The sequence below is a fragment of the Diachasma alloeum genome, unplaced genomic scaffold (assembly GCF_001412515.2).
Source record: "Diachasma alloeum isolate Michigan unplaced genomic scaffold, Dall2.0 Dall_scaffold_00200, whole genome shotgun sequence".
Classification (NCBI taxonomy): Eukaryota; Metazoa; Arthropoda; class Insecta; order Hymenoptera; family Braconidae; genus Diachasma; species Diachasma alloeum.
The window spans coordinates 851,513-878,924 of NW_021680365.1; the positions used below are offsets into that span (position 1 = coordinate 851,513).

At 34.2% G+C, this 27,412-nt stretch overlaps 1 protein-coding gene across 2 annotated transcripts in view; it reads right to left on the minus strand.

Annotated features, from left to right (window-relative positions):
- Window positions 1-27,412, minus strand: part of LOC107035734 — a gene marked incomplete in the record, with an annotated part of 86,048 nt that overhangs the window by 28,232 nt on the left and 30,404 nt on the right.

A 27,412-nucleotide genomic window follows, 5' to 3' on the forward strand; every position in this document is an offset into this window, starting at 1 on the left:
GAACTACAGATTAATTCTGCAGTGAAGTGATAAAACGAGGTAAGTGAATTTTGCTTAGGATGCGTTATCTGTGAATATCTTGTAAAGGAAGGGAGATAGCGAATTTGTTATGAAAATCATTTTTGTAGCTCACATTTTGCTCTACAAAAAAGATACCAATGAAAATTTCACTACCTCTTGTCATTTATGATTTATTGATCGATAACTGACCCTAGGCAAAATACATTAACCTTGTTCTACCACTTCACTACAGAATTGAATTACCGTGTGAACAAATTAAAAATTGATAATAGCATGGGCACGAACTTTTACCAGAGTATCAACAACCATTGAATTTCAGAAATTCACTCTAAAGTGCGTTCTGAAGGAATCGAATTATGATTCAGTAGCGAAGTGGTAAAACGGTTTAAGTCGACTCATCCCCCAGTTGAGTGTTTGAGGAATATTTCCGAATCTAAGGGAAATAGCGAAATTTTCGTAATTACATTTATTGTAGCTCTTAATCGGCGCTACAAAAAAGGTTATAATAAAAATTTTGCTATCTCCCTCAGATTCCGAGATATCCATTAAAAACTAGTCAATAGTCAAAATTGACTTGTCCCGTTTTATCACTTCACTACTGAATTATGGTTAAAATCTTATTCAGTGAGCCTAGGAATTAGAACATGAGCAAATCACTTATTGTGATATGAAAATTCAACAGCTGATTAAATGGCGCATATGATTCTCATCGGTCGTATTGCTTTTTGCAATGAGAATGATTATAAATAATAAATTGAAAAAAATCAGAGCAAATTTCACACAATTTGTTGCTCTCTGAATCACATCTTTCCTCAATGCTCCCCCATTATCTCCAACCCAATCGCTCTTATCTAGGCCTTGAAACTCTATTAGATTCATTCCCCCACCTCCAAACAATCAATTCAAACATTTCTTTCGGCAATCTTCATTTCTGCCACCTCCGGTATTTCCAATCGCGTGCCCAATCAACGACTCACCTCATTTGCATTCGCCACTGTCACTCACTCCGTGATTTAATTATGTAATGAAAGTATCGCAATATCATAACTCAATGGCGAACCCACGCTGGAAAGAGGGTCACGGTTGAGTGTTCTAAAAGTATTGTTTCCTGTGTAGGCTCTTTAATTTGTCAGATCACGATGTTGACACGATTAATTGAAAGGGTCAGCCACCTTGAATCTCCGCGTAATGACATCAATTCTGTTGACCGATTTGTTTGAATGATTTGCATAAATTACTCGAACATATCTGGACATTTCGATGGAACAAGTTTTTTCCGTTTCTATTGTCTTTATTGCTGTTTGTTATTTGTTATTTGTTATTTATTCATTAGAGACCCGACAGCCTAGGCCAATTACAGGGTCAAATCATTAAACATTAAAATCACATAGAAAAAAATATACACATATTTACAAACAATATCAGTTGAGGAAAATGGTGATAGATCAAAATAAATGGGATATAAACACTATTTTACGCTTCTTTTTTACGTTTCTCTGAGGGATTTGACGAAGCTATGCGCTTTAATTGCAATTGAGGATAGAGGGGTCGTTAGAATATCAATGGAGTCATCACAGAAATCAATAAACTTGCTTTAGCCCATTTGTATTTTTTCCACTAGTCGACACAAAATGATATCTTATTTTAAGAGTTTTAAGGCTTTAAAATAAGATTTTCAAGTCTTCATTTGAAGCCTGAAATTTTCTTAAGGATATCTAAGTACTTCGTCCATTTTTTCTCCAGTGAAATGCTTTTCTACTTTCATTTGAGCCTCATTTGACCGGAATTTCCTATGATTTTGCATCAGCGATGAGCCATCCGAACAATACAGGTGACACAACACTGAACGATGATTGATGAAAGAGAAAAAGAAATCTCTAATGTAATCTTGTCAAATGCGTTCACTAATCTCCGAACAAACATCAACTTTCTTTATTATTATTCATGGATTTATCGGACAAGAGATCCTTTTCACTTCGTTAAAACTTTAATTGAATGGTCGCCCTCTCAAAGCCATCGAAACACTCATTAAATTTCGTATTCATTTGATAAACACAAAGAAATCCTCGTCAATTGGGATCGTCCGACCGACTACCAACGGCAGATAATACCGGCGGCTCATAACTAACAGATGATTCATCAGAAATAAAATTTCTAACGTGATCTTCCGGCAGGTGTTGTCATGTTTTAAGTAACAATTTATCACGTTAAAATATCTGGGAGATTATAGTCTGCAACGCTGATTGGAAAAAATTTTCCTTCAATAACCAACTGGGACTCATAATTCTAAGTAAAGAAAATTTTCAATTTCCTATGATTCTCCAATAGGTCATTGTAAAAAAATATATTTCAATTAGTATTCACACGTACACAGAGAAAACTTGAATAAAAATTACCCTGAAAATCGTGGAAAATTTTACTGTACGAAAAGAAAGGTAATAAGGCACTCGCGGAGTGAAGTGTAATTTACTGAAAAAATACCTATGGAAGAAAAAATTTAGGCAACCAGACCAATAGGTAGACACCGACCGAAAGATAGACAATTTCAACTTTTTTTTAGTATTCTATAAAAAATATAATAGAAATTGTATTACAAATTTCTATTTTCATCACGCTGTGACGAAAAGTGAACTTAAAAGTGAACCTAAAAGTCCAATTTCCGCCACATTGTGATGAAAAATATTGTTCGTAACTCGTGAAAAAATGTTTTTTAGCTCGTGGGATTATATCACTCAAAACACTTTTTTGCACTCGTTAAGAAATATATTATTTTGATAATAAAACTAATGTATAATAACACGATGATTTTCTTATTTTTTATTGATGAACATTTTGAACGTAAAAAAATAAATTATCGCGAGGTACAGTATTGGCCATCAGTGGCGGTGTGAGTAGTTAGACAACAGTCACGCAGTGTTGACGGAACAATGTGAAAAAACATTCATCAGGACAAATAAACACGGTATCTGTGCGATTAATCATTATTCATTTTTAAACATGCAGAGGGATGAATTTGTTTGAATAACCATTAAATATGAACGTCTTCTATTAGTAACCCACCGTCTATCTTCTGGCCAGTCGTCTATCTATTGGGTGTTTGGGCTGCATCCCACTTTTTCGTCATTTTATCATTTATCCCTTCATTGTTTCCACTTATAGATCATCATTTTCCCATAATTCATGTATTTTTTCAGGTATAAAACCCATCGTTGGCGTATTCAGGTGATTTATCAATTTTTGATCTCTTGACGGACCTCAAATTATCCTTAACCGTCTATCTATTGGTCTGGTTATCATGTCCTGTAGAGTAAAATTTTTTCTCGCACCCATCTAAAGGTCATGGAAAAAATTATCGGCTTTTTTAATGCTACATAGATGGCCATGGAGAAAAAAAGAATAACGTATTCATTTTGTTTTGGAAAAACAGAAAAGACATTATGACACCCAGAATGCATGTCTTAATGTCTGAATCTGACACACACGGAGAGAAATGTTCAGTAAAAATTACGGAACTCACAGTTCGCCCACCGATTACGAAATCGACTCCAAAAATTTAAGTGACGGTATCGCAATTCTGCACACGAGATTCAAGTAAAAATTACGGATCGCTCTGGAAAAATTCCGTGATTTTAGATAAAAATTATGTGACAGTCCCGTAAAATTTTCTACAACTACATTGCGCTTCGGAATTACGAAAAAGATACGTAATTTTTATTGAATATTTCTCTCCCTGCACTAAATACTAATTAAATTTGGATACACAAACGTCTTAAGAAAGAAGACAAAAATGTCACGCCTTCAAACACTAGTTTTTCCAATGCAGCAGTAAAATATGTCGATGATTTCTGCTGATTGTTTTGTATTCTGAAAGTACAACGCAAGATCATTCCAAGGAAAAGGAGTCGATGCCAGTCACGCCTCGACAATTCCTCTGCAGCTTTTGCGCTTGGTTAAATCGCCTTTCGATTCTCTCGCCCTTTTTCTCCCCCTTTTTTGCCTCCCCCCCCCTCCCCCATCTTTCCGCAAAATGTTGAATGCTCCCATGCTGCTTTTCGGTCATGTTTTTTTTCCTCCGGAAATTTCACTGAACTATTTTCATTTCCGCTCGACTCTGTTCCTTTTTATTTTGAAATTTCATCGATTTATCGCGGGGGGAGTGGGGGGGGAGGGGGGAGAGGCTAATGAGCCTGGTAGTTGTGGTTAGATATCGACGCATTAACATGAAGCAATGAAAATCTGAAATACTCGACCTTCGCTCATCACCGAGGCGGACTTCCGTTCGCGTTGCCTACTCCTTAGTTGTACACTTGGAAAACTACACGAGGAGTTTCTTCACACGCGATTCCTAGCCAGAGATGATTATGTACACTTCCACGAGTCGACGCGTGACGTTTTGGATTACCATCATTTGTATGCATATGGAAATGCTAATTGAAATTTTTTTTTTTCGCATTAAACAAGAGAAAAAAGGGTACGATGTTGTCATTTTTCAAATTGTAAAATTTTTCATTTTATCACTTTTATTTCTCTAAATCTAGTTCAATTGCACTTTTGTAAAAATGTCTAGTCAATTGTCCATGGAATTTAATTTTTTCCTTGTTTTTTAAACTTTTAATAGTATTTTTTATCACTTGGGCGTAAAAACAAATTTTGCGCACGTGTCGCGTGCGCAAAATCCCACTTTTCACACTTGTGAGGAAAAGTAGGGGTTGACAGTCGTGGGAAAAGTGTTCTTTGACACTTGGGTGGGTAGCGCCACACACCTCCCACGGGTCAAAAAATACTTTTACGTACTCGTATCGAAATATGCTATTTTGTCACTAGGCCGAAAGAAACTTTTCTGGTGAATATGAGTTTGCATGGACCTCCGGTAGGTCAAAGAATACTTTTTCCACGAGTGTCAAACCCTATTTTTCATCACAATGTGTGCTAAGTGGGGCTTTACACACAAAGTACAACGTAAAATGTCACTTTAGATATTAGTGATGAAAAGTAGTTTTTCACGGGTCAAAATAGTATATTTTGATCTTATCAGATAAAAGTGTTTTTTGACCTGTGGAAGTTGTGTATCACTCCCAAGAGTTGAAGAAAACTTTCCCCACGACTGTCAAATCCCATTTTTCGTCACAATGTGTGGGAGGTGAGGCTTTACACACAAAGTATAACATAAAATATCATTTTAGCCACTAGTGATGAAAAGCAGTTTTTGACGTGGCACAGACGGCTGCTACCCTTCCGCGGGTCAAAGTAGTGCCTTTTGATACCAGTACGTAAAAGTCTTTTTCGACTTGTGGGAGGTGTGTAGCGCTTGCCGAAGGCAAGTGTTACCCTCCCAAGGATTGAAAAATACTTTTTCCTCGAGTATCGAACCCTGTTTTTCATCACAATGTGTGGGAAGTGGGGCTTTACACAAAAAGTACGACCTAAAATGTCATTTTAGATACTATTGCTGAAAAGTAGTTTTTCACGGGTCAAAATAGTATATTTTGATCCTATTACGTAAAAGTGTTTTTTGACCTGTGGGAGGTGTGTAGCGCTTGCCGAAGGCAAGTGTTACCCTCCCAAGGGTTGAAAAATACTTTTTCCTCGAGTATCGAGCCCTATTTTTCATCGCAATGTGTGGAAAATGGTATTTTGCGCACGTGGTGCGCGAAATTCTGCTACATTCTAATTTCACATTACGTACGAGTGATAAAAATCAGTTTTCCCTCGAGTATCGAATCCTATTTTTCATGACAATGCATGAAAGCCGGGGTTTCACGCGAAGCGTGCGTAAAATGCCACTTTACACACAGCGTGATAAAATACGTCATTTTCTGAGCTCAAAAAATTTGTTTTCTGTGAAATTGCGTCGTCTTTTCTCTCTCCCCACCCCAACATCGTTAAAAGTTCTATCGAACACATGCATAGCCCTTTTCCATCCTCACTAATCACCAATCGGCATTTATTTTCAATCCCCTTCTGTTACATAATAATCACTTTATCCGTAATCAATGAATAATTCATGAAACGGAAACATTTGTTACACCTCAAGAACTGTTCTTTTAGAGCCGAGGTCTCGTCCCACTGCATACCAACGAATCATTTGTTCGCGAAAGAAGCTGATTCCCGCCGAAAGATAACTACCCCCCGAAAATAGTGATCCAAGAATATTAATCCAATTATTGTACTGGCGCCATAGCCCACGTCGATCGCTATCGCGCCATTTTCTATCCGAACTCTTTAGCAAAACTGATAAAAACAAATATTGGGTCACCATTCAGACACCCGTGGTAATGTTCCCTTCGAAATCAATAGACACTGAAGTGGATAATAAACAGTATCTCAGTACCGAAATGATTGTGCGAAAGCTGGGGATAGGAAATCGTGCGAAAATTCAACCTCTTCATGTATCAACACGTGTGCGTGACAGGGGGAGGGGGAACAAAGACCTCCCGTTACGTAAACAAGCTCTCCCTCGGTCCCATCTTTCTCTCTTAAATATATTATGAGAAGAAAGGCAGTGTGGAGGGCTCACTGCAGCCGGCGGATTCGAGATTCGTCGTTGGATTAACCGTTATGTCATTTAATTATGCCATATTTTTGCGTTATAATTTACATATTATGTTGTTGTGAATTTTTCCGAGTTGCATTCATTCACGTAATGCAATGTTAACAATTTTTGCCTGCAAATTTCCGGTAAATTGTTCAACTACAAAAGTAGAACAGCATTTCAGTGGAGAAAAAATAGCCAAAGTATTCGGATATCCTTAAAATACATTGTCAGAAATTTCATTTGGAAGCAAATTACTAATTTAGTAGCAAAAATATACTGACGATGTTGTGACGAAAGCAATTTCCCACTTGTTTCCCCCTGCACCGCATTCAATGTCGCTTTTCTGAAAACTAGACCGCGCGCGCTTATCTATTCGTTGTGGAAATGAATACATCAAATTTATTAAACTTCTTATACTCATAGATGTTTTATGAATATTGATAATGACTTGAAGAGAATTATGAGAATGAAGACTGAAACATCAATGAATAATTTTTAATCTTCGATTAATTCTTTTTTTTTACTCTTTAAAATAATCTGATTAAAATCTGTAATTGTTGAAAAATGAAGGGAGGGTTATGAATTGATTTCCTAGAAAACTGAAAAAATTTCATGAATTCTTCGGAAAATTTCACTTTTCCAGATAACCGTAAATCTTCAAAGATTTTTCTCGAATTATTTGCGAAACCGAAGAATTTTCATGAATTTTGTAGAGTTTAGAATTTATGTATGAAAATCTGAGAAGCAAGATTGATTATTTTTGCGTATAATAAATATAAAAAAATTAAAATTTGGGAACTGCAGAATAATTTGTGAGTTGAAAAAATTTAGAAATACTATGTTTTTTTTCTCATGATCAACAATTAGGCAATTTAGATACGTTATGATATAAAGAAAAACTTCACATATGAAAAAATAAAGAATATGACGCAGAAATTTTTTTTGGCATTTGTAGAATTTGAAAATACCGGGGATTTGTTTCAGCGACTACTTCACGTGACTCATTGATCAATCAGAATTGAGGATTAGCGGTCAGGCAGTTTCGAGATATTTCGATATAAAACAACTCCACATTTCTTTCATCTTTAGTAAATAGGATTCAGTAAATAGGATTATTTGTCGACTTTTATTAAAATTACCTAGACGGTAATTTCAATTTTTTTCGAAGAGTGCGAGAAATTGTAATTTTCTAAAATTGAAAAATAGAAATATTTCAAACTGGGGGAGTTTTCAATGTTCTATTTATGTGGAATGTTACCGTATTCTGCATGTTATAATAACGCCCCATAAAAATGTAGAAAATTTTTTAATGAATTCTCTCATGTGTCGAAATGACGAGTGGTTAAATTATGAATTATAAATTTATGAGAGATGAGAAAAACTGAACATATAATACTTTGTGGAACAATGAGACCAGTAATTTGCTCGAGTTCAGCCTGTTGAAAGAGTCATACGATGAATAATAAAATGGGTAATTGATACAATATGAGTAGACTTATGTTTTTCAACTAAATTTCAGATGCAGAGTATGGATATTAAAGGCTAGGGGGCATTGTATGGCATCCTGTTATCAGTAACAGTGATGAAACATGAAAGCAATATAAAGAGTATTAGATGGGAATTGTTTATTCTCAAATTTTTTTTTTACTTAACACTATTAAAAAATTGTCACTCACTACACTCTTTGGGAATTATTATCATATTATAATTTTACTGAAATTTCAAGGAATTTCATAATTGAAAATTCAAAATTAAAAAAAAATGAAACTATTCCTGATTTTTGCTTTAAAAAATGTAAGAAAAACAGGAAAGTTCTGGTAAATATCCTTGAACTTTCAATTGATAGAAAATTCGCCATTATTTGGTACTGAATATCAATGTTTTGATTGAGCATTTAGAAAAAATTATTGTTAAGCGACATTGATTCATCTCGTGTTTTACTAATTGTAAATATCTTCAGATTCAAGGCAAGCTGAAAATGTTGGGTTGAAATTTTTCGTTCCACTGAAATTGCAAGGAATTTCCTCATGAAAAATTCAAAATTTAATGGAAAAGGCAACGAAAACTGGAAATTTTAGTGCAATGATTCCACGAAAATCCATAGAAATCATGAAAATTCTGGTAAACATCCTTAAATTTTCAATAAATAGTAAAAATATTAACATAAAAATAAAGAGAAAATTTGAGATACGGAATATAAAAATTCAACGCTAATTGCAACTTTGTATGGCATTTCATGTATTTATTTATTTATTTATTCATTTAGTATACAAACAAATAAATACATAAATATTTTATCCGGAAGAAATGATAAAATGCGGAAGCAATACAACGAATATCAGGAACATCTTCTCGCCGTATAAAAAATACTTGCGAAAATAGAGCAGATAAAAAAGAGATTAAAAAAAGAATTCAGAAAACATAATTTACATCGAGTTCACATACTCGATTTTGCAAAAAATATTGAGTGTTAAAACATCGTGTTCATTGCGACGAAAAAAGAAAATATATGAAGACACGATAAAAATCCTTGATGGTAATTGGGCATTCAAAGATGATTATCAAGTCGTTTGAGCGTTTTTATGCTGATAATTTGAAAAATAAAAATATGTGAAAGTACATGTATTTAAAACCCTCGCAATAATCCCTGAACACTTGACATTGTCGTAAAAGTACCTTTAACGGCTGCCCAGAGATAATGAATAATTGATAATGTCTGTTCATATGCTACAAATGGCCATGAAATTGACGCAACACTGAACGACCAAGCAGCTGACTGCCCCGTTCGCTCGTAAGCGTTCCATATGGTGAATAAACAGCGTTAGTCCCTACTCATTTCCCTGAATTTTTATCCACTTATTGCTAGTCAACAAAAAGTCAAATGTAATCTGCAATACTTCTGCACGAAAAATACCTCAGCAAACGATTATCTCGCGGGCTCGGCCGTGGCGAAATGCCATTTCCTGGGATAAAACGGATGCACTCACGGGCAAAAATAAATGGAGATTAATTATTTTTGCTGGTGATGAAAAAAAAAACAATGAGGATTGATTGGTTTGCTCGTTTGCCCGGTGGACATTTAAGTATGTGCGTAGCACATACTACTCCAAAGTCGCGAAAATGGAGGGAATGGAGGAGGTGGAGGGACGAATAATGAACGAGTGGGACTCGTTGAAGAACTGACGACGAGGAAAGACTGTAGCTCACCGGTTACGTCTAATCACAGGCTTGGGCTGACGGTTGAAACTTGTTGGAGGCCTCAGAGTTTGGTTCGAAGAAGGGAGAATGTGTAGTTTTGAAAATGCAAGGCTACTGGAGCCATAATGCATGGATTTGGTATTCATTTAGGGATATTGAAGTATCTTTTACAGTTTGGTAGACTACACAATAGATTCATCCACTTCCAATCATCAAATTTGTCAATTTTTAATAAAAAAAATTGAGTTACATTTTTTTTCATTTTTTTAAAAATTTTGTGATTACTGTTTTTGCGGGAGAACAATTTGAAAAAATCGTGAATATTCCGTGTCATTCAAATAACATTTTGCACAGAATTATTTTTTAAACATTCGTTCGTTATAACTAATAATAATTGAGATTGTTTAAAGTTTCGGAAATCTTTTTTTTAGGCATAAAATCGACTTCTGGTAAAATTCTGAATGTGAATGCATTTATTGCAATTCCGAAACAGGGATCGACATCAATCATTAGTTTTAGTAATACTTGGGTTGAAATTTGAAATTTATAAAATAATTAATAATTTAAATTTTCAATTTACTATGAATTGAATAATTGAAAATATGGGATTGCAAATTGACTATTGGGCGATTATTTCTAAATTTCATAAATTGAGATAATCGTCAATCCTCCGAACTCAATTATTGATTGATAAAATAATTCGGAATTTGGATATTTAATTGGTGATTAATTTAATAATTAAAAATTAATGAGTACTATTAACTATTGACTCCTTCAAAATTTAACTTTATTCAAAATTTATGATGCTGCCGATGTCTATTGCGAAAAAATGATTTCTACAAATTGATTGTATATAAATTATTTATAGAAAATGCTCGTAATTTTCAAAAATGGCAATTTATAAATTATTTAAACTTCTAATTTTTTTTCAGCTTTTTAAAATGTTTTCTAACGGTTCAATATCGAGATTCAAATGCAAACCTGCAAAGTTTAAATAATAAAACCATCGTAAAATGTCCGGAAATTTAGGGTCAAATAGGGTCTAAATGAAAGCTCTGATGTGCAACTACAAAAAATTGGAATTTTTCCATTGATTTAAATCATATTTTTTTGGAAATTAATAAACTCATACATCCATGAAAATTCTTAATGAAAATTGCAGAAAAGAGTTGATTAAAAGCGATATTACAGCCTATTGCATTCATTTGATTCAAATGAAAGTCATTCACTTCAGCAAAATTGTAAAATTGTAAGACTGAATCATGAACGACCTTCTCTCCCAAAACTCCTTTAAATTACATCGAATTACATCGATTTTCCCAATCATCGAGATGCCACCTGCAGCCCACAACAATCCCTCTCAAAAAAATTAATTGAATTTCTCCCTAATTAATTCTCCCCACATGAGAATTCCCCAACCCCATAAGGCGATGAAAAGTGATTTACAGAAATCGAAATCGTGACAATTAGAGCGTGAGGGATTGAGCCGGAGCATTCGAATGCGTACGAACGCCCATCGAAACGGAAACAACTCGAGAAAGATGAATAAAAACAATATGATAGATGCACCCAAAGGGGAATGCGATAAGCAACGATCTCCATTCTCGCAGGGACACATTGGACGCACGCACACTGTAATGAGGAGAATGCGGCGCCGGCGGTGGATCGGGCAGGACCAGCTGGAGTAACGGGACGCATCTTTGGTTGTGGTGGAATTTAGGAAGGTCGCGCATGTGTTATCCTCCCTCCGTCTCTCATCCTCTCCCTCTCCCCCTCCCCCCCGGCCGTCCACATCCACTCGGTGTCTCCACGGGATATAAAGCGCACGGGGATATTATCGCGAGTAACATTATCACTCAACTCAAATTGAATTCTTTGAACTCAATCTCGTAATCCATTCGTCATTGTCGTAATCATATCATATTAAGGATTATTTTTGTGCTTTTTTTAGGGGGGAGAATACAATGCGGGAGATTATCGCGAAGTTTATCATCTCTCGAGCTGAATTGAATGCGTAGAATGCGATTCGACGGAGAAATTTATTGAATTTTAGAAGCAGGCGGAAATTTTGTAATGCTGGGCATAATGAGGCCTAATTTTTGACCCCTCCGCACAAGAGAGGGGCTTTGCCCCCTGGACCCCTCCCCTTGCACGCCGAAACATCGCTTTTGACACTTCGCTCTTTATGTAAGATACCTTAGGGACAGTAGGAGAGTGGGATTCCGGGAATCCGTATACCCCCACTACGCGCGCTTATAGAGAGGAGAAAAATAGGGATCAGCGGTTTGAAATAAGATACCTCGCTCGTTGCGCCCGAATTCTATGGAATATTCATCTTTACTGAATGGATATTGATAACTAATCAATTTATACGAGTTTAATGTTTTGAATTCGTATAGCCGGCGTTCCCTTTTCTCTCTGAACATAATCCCGCGTGATAGAATGGCAGCAGATGTTGGGGGATTGTTGGGGGACTTGAGAATAATCACTTCTGGACAGCTGAAGTACAAATTATTGAAAGTACGTAAATTAATTGAATTTTAATTAGGCTTTATTCTATTGAGATAATTCTGCGTCATCATTTTAATAATTATAGCGTCGAAGAAAAGAGGTGACCCTTGGGATCGTTTAACCCTTCTGATTACTTCACTTGACTCTCACGTTTGAACTCTTGACCCTTAAGGTCATTTGACCCTTATGATCACTTCGTTCGTCCCTCCCGTTTGACCCTCAACTCCGTTTGATCCTTCTAATCACTCTTTCCCCGTTGAAAAATGATAGAGGCCACAGGTATCTTTTAAGAAGCCCACGGAACTAAACATTCAGGAGACGGTAAAAGTGCCGAGAGTGGGGGTAGGCCTCGAGCGCTCGGAGCTCGAGGTATCTTATAGAGAGGTATCTTATATAAAGCCTCAACTGCATTTGTAATTCTGCCGGTACGCGCGGTCCATAGCTTATGACAAAATGGACTATTACTCCGGGAAAATTAATGAAAAATCAGGGCAATTCAGGCAAATCTCTTCTTGAATTCCAGATTTCTCTGAATTTTCAGCGAATTCGGCAGTGAATATTCATTTTCACTTGAAAATTCATGTGAATTGTAGAATTGCCGTCTTCCTACCGCTAAAAAATGAGACTTTACTTAAATTTTCAGATAAACTAGGAATTCCATTGAATTTTTTTCCCTTAAATCGAATTCAAAGGCCTTTTCTGGAATATTCAGCCAATTTTTTTTAACAGCGTAACTTTGTTTCATGATCATATCAATTCATGTATTTTTCATAGCAACAGATCTGCCAAACGATGGAAAATAATCACTAGTTCCGCTACTCGAGTTCGAATCCATGGCCTCCGAATTTTTTCATTTATAAGCTTCTGATTTTCGACAATTCCTTATGGAAATCAGCTTCTGATGTTGTTGAGAAAATATTTTTGCTCTATGTCATGTTATTAAAAACCACTTGAATCCAAAACTAATAGAAAAAAAATGAAAGTATTGTGGATTGACAGTTAAACGCCAACTGTACCTGGGAAAAGTGTGAAACATCCAGACGGACGCCAGAGTGTGTCGAAGTAAAAATTGGCCGTGAAAGCTGGCATTGATACAGGTCTTGTTCAATACTGAACATATCTGTAGTCCACAACGGGTTTCTCCTGTTGCCATTTTCCAATCACGAAGCCTATCAAATCACCATTGTCCAGAAATTGTTTCAAATTCAATCCGCACGCTCGACGTCAAACCCACGATGCTTGAATTATTTTGATGGCGTTACATAAGGTTTTGAGGAAGAAACAGTATGAGTGGAGGAATTTATTGGGAGAATTCATTGGATCATTATTTAATGCGAGTGGTTGTGTCACTCAAGTTTGAGAGTTTTTTTTTGTAAGGAAATGACATTCTTTTTCAGTTACTCAACTGACTGAAATTACTGAAGTTAGATCATTCTGTTGGTGAAATAATTCACCTGTCAATCCAGTTTTTTTATAATTAATGACATTTGTGTTACGGTTACTAGCTGATGCACATGGATTGAATTTTTAAATAGTTGGGATGATATTTTTGTTGTTATGTGGTTTGATGAGTTTTAAAATAATTGAATAGTTGGAAATGTTCGGTTGAAACTCTCAGTACACTCCTTGGAAATTTCTATCTAGTGACGGACTTATGGAATGTCAAAGAATGTCAAGAAACTGTGGAAAAATTGAATGGAATTTAAAATATGTTTATGAAATGGAAAATTTCATGATTTTTTTCTCTGAATCGAATTAAATCTCCCTCTTATAAAAATCACTGCTAAACTGTTCATGGAATTTCGATGTTTTTTTCTAATATTTCAACCTTAAAAATATAATCCAACTAACATTGAATTTGAATGAGTAGAACTTAATTCAGTAGCGAAGTGGTAAAACGATAGAAGTCAATTTTGACTATTGACCAATTTTGAATGATTATTTCGGAATCTAAGGGAGATAGCAAAATTGTTGTTATAACTTTTTTTGTAGAGCCGATTGAGTGCTACAACAAATGTAATTACGAAAATTTCGCTATCTCCCTCAGATTCGGAAATATTCCTCAAAAACTCAACCGGGAGACGAGTCGATTTAAACAGTTTTACCACTTCGCTACTGAATTGTTTATTATTCAATTGGATGCAATTCAAAATTTCCGTCTAAATTCTCAGTACACTTTTTGGTCATTTTTGGTTAATGACAGTTTTACTGAATTCTCAAGGAATTACCGTATTATAAATTCACGATTTGATGAAAAAATGCATGGAAACTGTAAATTTTAATTCAGTTATTCCATGAAAATAAATAGAAATAAAGGAAATTCAGACGAAAACATTCTCGAATTTTCAATCAATTCAAAATTAATTGTAATTTGAAGAATTCTCGTTTCCCTAAAAAATAAAAATTCGTTTTCCCCCTAAATAAAATTCAATACCCTTCACCTAAAAATTACTCCCGAACAGTTCATAATATTCCACTCCAATCAACATCGAATTTCTACCACCCATAAACATCTCCCCGAATGGCAATGAAACTAGGAAAAAGTGGAATTAGAAATGCAAGAGGAAATGATTTTCCCTGCTCATCGATCAATTGATCTAATTGCTCAGCGATTAGTATTTCAAATGTACTCGTGAGCAACGTTAACGTGCTATAATTACAAAGTCACTTGATTATGGATGAACGTTTGCGCTTGGAAGCAATTAACTGGGAAATCGAAAACATTCTACACCCGATTAACACTTAAAATGTACTTTTACTCCCATACACGATACACCAGGAGCATTTGTTGCAATACATGAGTGACTGTTTTCATCGGGTATTGTATCGTTTACCTGCCTGATCACGATCGGTGCACGGTGAGCTCTTGTCGCAGAGTTTAATGAATAATACACGTATGTTAAACGTGTTAATGTACTGTTTGTGGCGATCCAAAGCGAGCAGGAGTTGTTTGGTATTTTATGGAAGAAAAATTGAGCAATATTGAGGTATTTAGGGCTGTTATACTGATAAGAGCGAATGAAACATTCACAAAAAATCCTAAATTAATTGATTAATTAATTAGAAGATGAATAAGAATTTACAATTTATCATCATCGGGTGTAGGACAGCGTAAAATAATGAAAAAAAATAATTTCGGGAGAAAATTTCAAAAGAGATTTTTTATTCGAAATTTTCTCAGCTAGAGAAAAATGGCTTTCATGTTTGCTTGGTATTTTATGGGAGAAAAATTGAGCAATATTGAGGTATTTAGGGCTGTTATACTGATAAGGGCGAATGAAACATTCACAAAAAACCCTAAAGTAATTCATTAATTAATTAGAAGCTGAATAAAAATTCACAGTTGATTATCATCGGGTGTAGGACAGCGTAAAATGATGAAAAAAAATAATTTCAGAAGAAAATTTCAAGAGATTTTTTTATTCGAAATTTTCTCAGCTAGAAAAAAATGGCTTTCATGTTTGCTTGGTATTTTATGGGAGAAAAATTGAGCAATATTGAGGTATTTAGGGCTGTTATACTGATAAGGGCGAATGAAACATTCACAAAAAACCCTAAATTAATTAATTAATTAAAGAAAAGATGAATAAGAATTTACAGTTTATCATCATCGGGTGTAGGACAGCGTAAAATAATGAAAAAAAATAATTTCAGAAGAAAATTTCAAAAGAGATTTTTTTATTCGAAATTTTCTCAGCTAGAAAAAAATGGCTTTCATGTTTGCTTGGTATTTTATGGGAGAAAAATTGAGTAATATTGAGGTATTTAGGGCTGTTATACTGATAAGGGCGAATGAAACATTCACAAAAAACCCTAAATTAATTAATTAATTAATTAGAAGATGAATAAGAATTCACAGTTGATCATCATCGGGTGGAGGACAGCGTAAAATAACGAAAAATAATAATTTGAGAAGAAAATTTCAAAAGAGATTTTGTTATTCGAAATTTTCTCAACTAGAAAAAAATGCCTGTGATGTTTGCCTGAGCAATATTGAGATATTCAAGGCTATTATAGAGTAATAAGAAAGAATAAAGCAGTCACAAAAAAAAACAAATTAATTCGTTAATTAATTCATTAAAAAGATGAATACAGTGCAGGTTGTCGTAAAATAGTAAAGAATTAGCATAAGTAAAACGATCAACGAAATAAATCAGTTTTAATTAGTAGTTTTATCAAGATGCTTTTGGGCAATAAAAACACGAATATTCAGTACCAAATCACACTAAATTTTCTATTAATTGAAAATTAAAGAATATACCCACCGGAATCTTCATAATTTGTTACTCATTTTCATAGAAAAATTGGACAAAATTTTACAGTTGAATCGATTTTTAAAATCAAATTGAATCCTTAATGCCAAATTTATTTTAATTTCACTGGAATTGTCACTTGCTAACAATTTCCAATTAGTGTACCAAGAATTTCAAAATTCCTGTGATGTTTGCCCGAGCAATATTGAGATATTTAGGGCGACTATACTAATAAGAAAGAATGAAGCGTTCTTTCTTATAAAAAAAACCCAAAATAATTCGTTAATTAATTACCTAATTGAGAATATTTGTAATAAATTAATTACAAAAATGAATACAAATTTACAATTGATCACCCTCGAGCACAGATTGTCATAAAATAGTAAAGAGTTAGCGTAAATAAAACGAACAGCGAAAATAAATCAGTTTTAATTAGTAGAGCTCTATAAAGATACCTCTGGCCAATTAAAACACCCAAAAATATGATCAGACGGTGTCATATACATGCTGAACACTAAACAACTGACGTATCATCAGCGTTATTGGTGTTTTAGTCGTGTGAATGTCCCACGAGTGTCGTACCGGAGACGTTAAAGTCCATTGAGACATCTCCACCAGTGGAGAAAGGAATGAAACAGGGGGAAAAACATTAAAAGTGGGTTAATCACAGAGAACACTTTTAAGTAGGCTTCCGTATGATGTGTGTACAACTGCACAGAGGAGTTTTAGAAACAGAGAAAACGTGATCAACTTGAATTAATGTTAATCATACACATAGAGTTGATATGCGGCCTCAGCCTGTTACCAACACTGGAGATAAAAATTAGTTTCTCGGTGATTTTTTTTTCCGGGGGTTTAATTAAAAGCCGCGGATTATTCTTTCCGGAGTGTTGGGGATTATTACTTACGAATGGAAGATTTTTACTGGCTCGAATTTAAGTTTCTAATTTTTTTGTGTTGGGGGAACTAAATGTGGTCTAAAAATTCCAAATATGCGATTTTTCAATGTTTTTTTAAAAATGTTTTTTATGAGGGATCGATTGAATTTCATGCAGCGATGGCCGTCAATCTAAAGATTCTTCAATATTAAAAGGGTTTCGACTTGCATTGGTTAAAGTTTAAATATAATAATCGAAATTGAAAAATAGGGTAATAATTGATAATCTAAATTTCCAATTGATGATGAATTAAATATTTAGTAATATGGAACTGTGAATTTGTACTATTAAGTAAATAATACTAAATTTTTTATAAGGGATTTTCGATTATCCAAATAATTGTCAATCTTCCTAACTAAATTACTGATTGATAAATAATTCGCAATTAGAATATTTAAATTGACGATTACTTCAATAATTATAATTTATGGACATGGCTATCCCTGACTTCATGATTTTTGCTTCCAAATGGGAGCTTTCTAATCGTTAAAATTTGAGTTCTGGATTTTTTGTGTTATATCGACCCAATACGATCTAAAAAATCCGAAAATTCAATTTTTAGATCTTATCCGTACGCGTGTGTGTATGTGTGGACGTATTAGATGGAATTGAATCTTTTTCGAGCCCTATCGATCGCCATTAATTAAAATTTAATTCATCGATTAGTTTTTCAAATTTCGAATTTTTTCGAAAATCGGTGGTCCCACGATAACAAAAAAAAATGTTCTGAATTGATTGAATGATGGGTTAAAAAATTTGTTTGGATGTCCTTTTGACCGAGTTCGAAGATGAAGACGATAGCAATAATCGTTATTTTGATTTATTTGAAAATTCGCAAAAATTTTGTATTTTTTGAAAATCAGAATTCCGGGGATATCTTTGAATATCATGCTTCAAATGAATTCAATCATAGCTTAAAATGTTTGTTTTAATGCCATTAAGTCGAAGTTACAAGATTATTACGATAGCTACATTGGTTGATTTGATTTTTATGACGATTGTTGAAAATTTCGAATTTTTCATGAATTTCCCTGAAAGTGAGCTTTCTGATGGTTTCTTCAAATGTGATATTTCAAATTCATTCAAGTATGTATAAATAAAATTTTTCTATCAACATTTTATCGAAGGGCTGAGGGGAGAGATATAACCGTAAAAAAGACAATCGTTTGTATAGAAGAAAGGGATAATAAGGATAATGACGATGATCACATTCAACCAAGTTGAAAATCTGACAAAATTAGTTGAAAAGAAATCTTATTCAATTTAATAAAATGAAATAAACAGTGAATTATACTTGATAGAAGGAAATGATGTGCAAAATAACCATTCGGAAGCATATTGCTGATTTATTAGCAACAACAACTATACTCATCATTTATACAGTGGATAATTGCGTAAAAAATGCAATTATCCACTCGTCGTTTATTTTCAGTTTTCTTTGCAAGTGTCATTAAATTAAACAAACGTCTGAAAGAAGCGGACCGCAGTGTCTCAACTTCAGACGCCATTTTTTCAAGTGTTACTGCGATGAATTTTTCAGTTTATCCTGAATAATAGTGTTTCCTTCACGGTCCAAGCTCCTCTCAAATGAGCTGTTTAATTAACAAAATCACCTTGAAGGACTCAACAGAATCCGCTTGCGCGTTAATTACGAAAGAATCCTTCTATCACTCTACAAACGTCTCACGCTCCTCTCAACATTTATCCCCATTGTTTTGATTCTTCATTCCATCGGATCATTTTCACCTCCAACGTCTCCATTCTATTCTCGGAGACGCATAAGAAATCATCGACAACTCCACCCACGAGGGTAAAATATAAAATTAGTATGACAAGTGACGATATGCGTTGATTATCATTCCTGCGTCGTAGCTCGACGCTAACGTATGGAAAATAATCCTGAATTCATAATTTTTTTGTCTCCCCCAACGCGCGAGGGGAATCAAAAAATATTGGAAAAAGTTGTTGATGTTCATCATCGCTGGTTTTTCTTCTCTGAAAACCTGAAGACCGCGACTTCATTTGAGATTGTAATTTTCTTGCATGAATAGCAGATAGTCAATAGCAATACTTAATTTTTTTCCTTTTGCTCAAGGACACAACGAGCTCTGAGTCGACGAGAAAAATATTTTCATTTACATTTACGAGATTCTGAGTCGTGGCATTGGGAAGAGGCACGCGAAATTAATTTATAAAATACCTGTTTTTAAAAAATACCCTAGCAGTTCTCAAAATATCGCAGAAATTAATTTTAACAATAAAAAAAAGGTCTGGGGCAAAATGGGTCGTTACTTTCTACTAAGCTGAGTTTTACAATTGAAAGAAAATATGAACTTGAATTTAAAAAAAATTCTTTTGAATTGAAAAATATTTTTTTAGATTTTTTTTTTCATTTCATTTGGATCTTGTTGTGATTGCTTCTTAAGTAATCGGATTCAAATGACCAGAAAATGAGTTCTTCGATGATGTCAGCCATGTTCGATGAATGAATCGAATTAGGACACTGTGGATATCTCGAACGAATGGAGAAAATAAGGCGGTTTTCATGAGTACAATCGTCTTGCGTCGAATTTTCATGAAGCCCGCCGAACAAACAAAAGAGAATTGAATACCATTCTATGAACCATGAGTAAACGAATCATAATTGCCCAAATCATTTAGGTCAGAGGAAAATAGAATAATTCTACTTTCTTAATATTGCGTTTACTAAGGTTTTCTTCGAACAAAGTTGATTAGAATTAATAGCTAGAATTATGAGATTACCTCACATTTTTGACGTTAAGGATAGGAGAATCTGAATGCAATATAGTGAAAATGATGATCGATTTTTTCACTTTGAACAAATAATATTAATATCCAAATACAAAATTTCTGATACGAATAAAAAGAAGCTGTGACTCAATATTCCAAATGAAGTTTTAATTTTTAATTTGGTGCTGAAAACACGAGATGACAATATTCTAAGCACGAAATTATATTGATGAGATGAACAACAGATTAATTGAATTCCCGTGTGAACTAACTAAAAATTGATAACAGTGTGGGCACGCACTTTTACCAGAGTATCAAAAACATTGAATTCCAGGAATTAACACTCTAAAGTGTGTTCTAGAAGGAATTGGATTCTAATTGTTATTAAAATCGTATTCAGAGAGCATAGGAATTAGAACATGAGCAAATCATTTGTTGTAATTGGAAAACTTAACAGCTGATAAATCGGGACATTATTCTCATCGGTCGTATTGCTTTTTGCAATGAGAATGATTACAACAATTAATTCAGAAAAAGAATGTCGAATTTGACAAAATGGCCTCAACACGATTGGCGTCAGTATATTCAAGAGCATCATTGCAACCAAAAGCTACGTCAAATTGCCTTAATTTTCATTTAAATTTCATTGTCTTGTCGCGCATGTCATTTACTTCTCGGGAAATGGCAAGTGATATTTTCATGCTGTCGTTTAACATTGCGGTGATAAGAGACTGTGTGTAATCGTTGCCATTTACGTATTCTCCTTTTTGACACGACTCTCGACCACGGGATTATGTCTTACATTTCATTCGCGGGGGTATCGGCTAACCATAAATACTCGTGACCATGAAGTTATAAAAAAAAAAATCGTAAAAGGTTTAGGCTCTTCATGTGTGGGAATGTAAACTAAAACGGGTGATTATTCATTGTAGAACGTACATTTACTTAAAAGCATTTGAAAAATTCTCGTACACATAATATTATTATTATTGATTTTATGTTAATTGAAAATTCAATTGAGTTGTGAAATTTGTTTGTTTAAGCGTAAAAAGCATTTTTTAATACTGATATAATTGGAAACATGAAGGTTCAGTGATAGATTACGTTGAATTTTCAAACAATTAAACGTTCAACGATTCCTATTAATTTTCGCGGAATAATAGAATTGAAATTTCCAGTTTCCCCTGATTTTTTCATCAAATTGTAGATTTCCAATAATGAAACTCTTTGAAATTTCATGGAAAACGCTCTAAAAAAATCTTAACGGTAACGGTTTTCTCTCTAAATCGTAATGTCATGAAATTTAATTTTTCCCAACAGATCATTACCAACTCTACACTGTCAAAAAATTTTGTCTGAAATTTCCGGTACACTTTCTGGAAATTTTTATCAAATTCAATTACCACAGAAATTTCAACGAATTTCGTCACTGAAAATTCATAACTTCGTGGAAAAATCAAAGAGAACTGTAAATTCCAGTTCCATTTTTCCCTGAAAATGAATAGAAACCAGAAAATTTCGTTAAACATATTCTAGAATTTTCAGGACACTGAATGCGATTTAGGAGGAAAAAAATCATGAAATTTCAGATTTCACTGAAAATTCAATGTAATTTGGCACTGAATATTCATATTAGATTAGAAATTCAAATAAATTACGGAAATCTCGTCTGTATGCCGCTTAAAATTCTGGAATACTACTGAATTTTCAGTGAAACCTCAAATTTCATGATTTTTTCCCCCTAAATCGCATTCAGTGTCACTGTCCTGAAAATTAATAGTCAACTGTCCACGAAATTCCCGCGAACCACTCTAAAAGAAATCTTAGGAGCAACACTTTTCTCTCTAAACCGAAATGTCATGAAATTTAATTTTTTTCAACAGATCATCATCAGCTGTACCATTTATCAATATTCAACAAAAAATCTTCTCCCCCATATGCGAATCATTCTATCAAATGTAGAGAGCTAGATAATGACGTGAGAAATGCCCCATAAGGGAGTTAGCAAGGTTACCAGATACCCCAACATCTTGGATTTACAATCAGGATTGTGCGGAAAGGAAAATCATGGCTCTCGAAAATCCAGGTAAGTAGGTAGAGCCTAGATCCGTAAGGTTAAACTCCCATGTTACTTTTGGGCTTGTTATCTCCGCGTGTGTGTATTCATCGTCAAGGAGTGTTATTGACTCTTTTGGATGCCATCCTCAATACCCGTGAGCCCTATTTATCTCGGAGACGATTGCGGTGGCGGTAATTGTCGCAATGGTGGCTTAGTTATTCTCGAATTGAGGTCTTTGTTGAATAACTTGAGAGTTTTATTTCCTTATTTTTGTGTCGATTGTTTGATGAAAATGAAACGAAATAATTCATGAATTTTCGAGGTTTCGGACATTCTAATTCCGGTGGAGATGAGGTTTTTTGAGCAATTGGTGATGAATAATCGGGTAGAAAACGAGGCTGGAGAATTAAGTTATTAAAGATGGTGTTGAGATGATTTGATTGAATTTATTCATGTGGAGAATGATCTCGAATATGAGGTTAACGGGATAATTGGGTGAATCTTTGGGCTGACGGGAGTGAATTTATAATTCTGTTTACTTGGGATGGCTATTTCCGTTTCTGTGGTTGGTTTAATAAAATGGTGAATTTTCAGCGACGAAATGCCTTAAAATTTTGGGGGAACTGTTACTTGATAGAAATTTGATGAAGTGTTTTGCTGATTTCAGTCGAGAATTTCCCACTCCCGTATTTAATCAATGGGAAAAGAAATTAAAAATTTCTAATTTCTCTGGAAATTCAAGGGAATTCTCAATCATCAAATTTGTTAATTAAATTACATGAGAAATTTTTTTAACAAATCATGAATATTCAGCGTCATTCAAGAGATTTTGTAAAGAACTATGATTTTTTAACATTAGTTGTTTATAAATAATTAATTGAAATTTTTTAAACTATAGGAAACTTCATTTTTTCATGAATTTCATTTATGATTCGGAATTATAAATTTGTTACGATTCCGAAAAAAAGATTTTTATGGTGGAAAATTGATTTTTCATAAATTATTTATAGAAAATGCTCGTTATTTTCACAAATTGCGATTTTTCAATTGTTTCATCAATCTTCCTCCGAAAGTAAACTTTCTTTTTTTTTCTCAGATTAACAAAATTTGTTCTAACGGTTTAATATCGACATTAAAATTCAGTGCTACAAAGATTTTTTCTCCCTAAATCGCATTCGGTGTCACTGTCTGTATTTTATTCATTTTGGGGGAAAAATAGAACTGAAATTTACCGTTCTTTTTTATTTCACCACGAAATTCTGAATTTTCAGTGAAGAAATTCCTTGAAATTTCAGTGGTAATTAAATTCGATAAAAATTTCCAAAAAGTGTACCAGAAATTTCAGACCGAAAATTGTCAACAGTGTACGCCATGCTTGATGATTCGTTTCTCTCGATACGACTATTTCTCACCAACTTGACTATTTTACACTCCACTCACCCGCGCGCGCATCCCCCCTTTGCCCAACTGCGGAGACCCCCTAATTAAAATACTCACTCATCCACTCATATCTGATGATGTTTTGTATCAAGTGTTTTTTTCTCCCGATGCCAAGTGTGCTCTCGATTTCACCCACTTTTGGTATCAACCATCAGCCAGACAATTCACCCCCATATTTGGCCGGTGAATTATTCACCATGACGCACGGGGGATTTCTCAGTGTCACTTACTAAGAATTAATGAAATATCCTTAATTGCGGTGCATTTCACTGCGTGAGAAATGAATTTGCCCTTGTCAATAACAAACCGAGGGGGAAATATTTTCTAATTCCAGGTAGAAAGTTCTGGAACACTTTCCTGAACAGTATTAATCAGAGTTTCGCCGAAATATGGTTTACTGAATTTTGTTGGGATACGGGTGATAAATTATTACACGAGTCGAGTTGTAAATGTGTTGAAAAAAATACCGAATTAGTCACGAACTCGTACGAGGCGTTTGACTTACTTTCGTTCGGTATAAGATATCCACTGGAATTTCGTTGGGTGCACAAGTGGTGGGATAAATAATGGGTACTGGTGAATTCATCAAAATGATGGGGAAAATGTAGTCAACGCTGGCGTGGACTGATCCTCATTAGGAGATTTGTCGTACTTTCACACGCATCATTAAGAGTATACATGACCTTTTACAGATCCATGAGGACCACACATAGATGTCAAGATATTTATCATTAAATTTTTTAGTTGAAATGCGTGAGAAGATTTTCAAAAATTAATGGGTTATCAGCAATATTCAAATTGCATTTTGCAAAGGATTACACAGAGGAAAGAATATAATTCTGCCAGTCAAATATTTTTCAGATAAGAATTTATAGAGAAATTTTGTATGGAAACGAATTTCATTGGCAGAATTATATATTTTTTTCTCGGTGTACTCTTCCTTCAAACAGCCCTTTTTCACAAATGAATATTAAAAATTGATTAAACCTCCGGAATTGATTGTTCATAAATTATTTATGGGAAAATAATGTACACTTTTCTCACTGTAATATTGAGTCGCAAGAAGTGGATGTTTGAAAAACACTCATACGTTAGAATAATTATGTTAAAACTGTTTTAGCAGAACCTAATTTGAAATTCAGATGATAAAAAGCTTCAAACTGAAGTGCGGTTCATCCGAAACTGTAGCTGGTATTTTACATAAGTATACATGACCTTTTACAGATCCATGAGGACCACACATAGTGTCAAGATATTTATCATTAAATTTTTTAATTGAAATGCGTGAGAAGATTTTTAAAAATTAATGGGTTATCAGCAATATTCAAATTGCATTTTGCAAAGGATTACACAGAGAAAAAAATTTAATTCTGCCAATCAAATATGAAATTCTTGAAATTCTGAAATTCTTCTGATCCATAGAGACCACACAGATTTCGAGATATTTACCTTTAGATTTGTTTTTAAAAAATTTAAAAATTCATGCGTTATCAACATTATTGAAATTGCATTTTGCACAAAATTACTCTTCTTTCAAACGTAATTCAATTACAGATTAAAATTGTTGTACAAATGGAAATTGTTTAAACTTCCAGAGTTGATTGATTGAGGTGATAAATACATCATGGGAAAATTATCTTCTAAAAAATTACAAGCTTTTTCTCTACGACATTGAGTCATTCCAAGTGAATATTGGAAGCCACTCATAAGTCAGAATAATCACGTTAAACTGTTCTCACGCAATTGAATCTGAAATTCTGATGATGAAAAATCTCCAAAGCTGAAGTGTAGCCTAAAACTGTATCTGGCATTTTGATTACCTAAAATTCTTCGTTCCCCTCCGACGTCAATACTAATGAATTTCCCAAGAGTTTCATTCCTTTAGATACCTGCTGACCTAACCCAACCGAATAGTCCCGGATGACTCGAGTCGTTCCCATCCCAAAAGGTAAACTCAGCAGAGAATAGGAGAAAAAAACCGGTTCATAATGCATCCAAGTCACGTATTATCTTCTCTAAGCCAATAAACAAGTCGTCCTTCATCGCCTGCCTCACAAAACAATTTTTCCAATGAATGAATGAGAAAAAAACCGCATCCTTCGACATTCGGTTGGAAAAATATCGAAGATATTGTGGGAATACCATAACAAGATCTGAATCATGTGTTCGGTATGCACTTAAGCCAGGTGAGCAAGTGTCATTGACACTTTTCAGACACGGAAAAATCTCAAAACCGGTGCGAGTGCGCGCACGTGTCGGTCGAGATTCCGTTGAATGGTATGGAAATATGGCATTGAAATCACTGTGCGGTCCTCGATCCCTCATGAGATGATGATTTTTGTGCCATTTCTGGTCTCAACGGTTTAAAATTTGTTTGGACCGTTAGTACATGGTATATTGGCATATTTAGGAGCAACGAGTCACCATAAATTCACCATTCCCCAAGATATGGACAAAAAAGTGTTACATTAATTCAAAAATATTAAAAAGAATTTGGAACACTCAAAAATATTTTACTTGAAACGTTTCGGTTTCATTTTAAACATTCAAATATATTTCATCTGCACTGATAGGGAGAAATGAAATGTCATAGATAGTTTAGTATTTATTTTGAGAAGAGTGAAAAAATCATGAAAACTGAAGTTTCAGTGAAAATTTAAGGAAATTCAAAATTTCTCAGTAGCAGCAAGACAAGAGTTACTCAACTTTCTTACGTTTTCAATTAAAACATTAATATTAAGTACTAAATAATAATTAATTGTCGATTAGCTTAAACTTCAAGAGTATATTTATCGAAATATTCCTGGCTTCTACTAATTTTCATGGAATAATTGAGCGGAAATTAACAGTTTCCTTAGATTTTTGCATAAAACTGTCAGTTTTCAATGACAATATTCATGAAATTTCGATAAACCGAGAACTTGATACAAAAAATGCGAGCTAATTGGAAATTCTACTATTCTCTAAGATATTTTCTCACAAAAAATCGTTAATTTAATTTAGAAAATTTTCGTTTTCACTGTTAGAAAAAAATGTGACGGAAAGTTGAATGATAATTCTCATAAGAGCAATATTGAACTCAATTCAGGGAGAAAAATGGCCGTGACTATTCGCACCATTGCGTGAATCACTCCCGTACACTCCATACACTCCACGCATGCGTGAAGTTTGTGTGTTTCACGCTGCCGAATTTTCATACTGCTGTGTATTTCACGTAGTTGAAGTTTCATACTACTGTGTGTTTCACGCAGTTGAAGTTTTATACTACTGTGTGTTTCACGCAGTTGTATTTTTATACTACTGTGTGTTTCACGCAGTTGTATTTTTATACACCTGTGTGTTTCACGCAGTTGCATTTTGATACGCCTGTGTGTTTCACGCAATTGAAGTTTTATACACATGTGTGTTTCACGCAGTTGAAGTTTTATACATCTGTGTGTTTCACGCAGTTGCATTTTTATACGCCTGTGTGTTTCACGCAGTTGTATTTTTATACACCTGTGTGTTTCACGCAGTTGCATTTTTATACGCCTGTGTGTTTCACCCAGTTGAATTTTTATACGCCTGTGTATTTCACGTAGTTGTATTTTTATACTACTGTGTGTTTAACGCAGTTGTATCTTTATACAGCTGTGTGTTTCACGCAGTTGCATTTTTATACACCTGTGTGTTTCACGCAGTTGTATTTTTATACACCTGTGTGTTT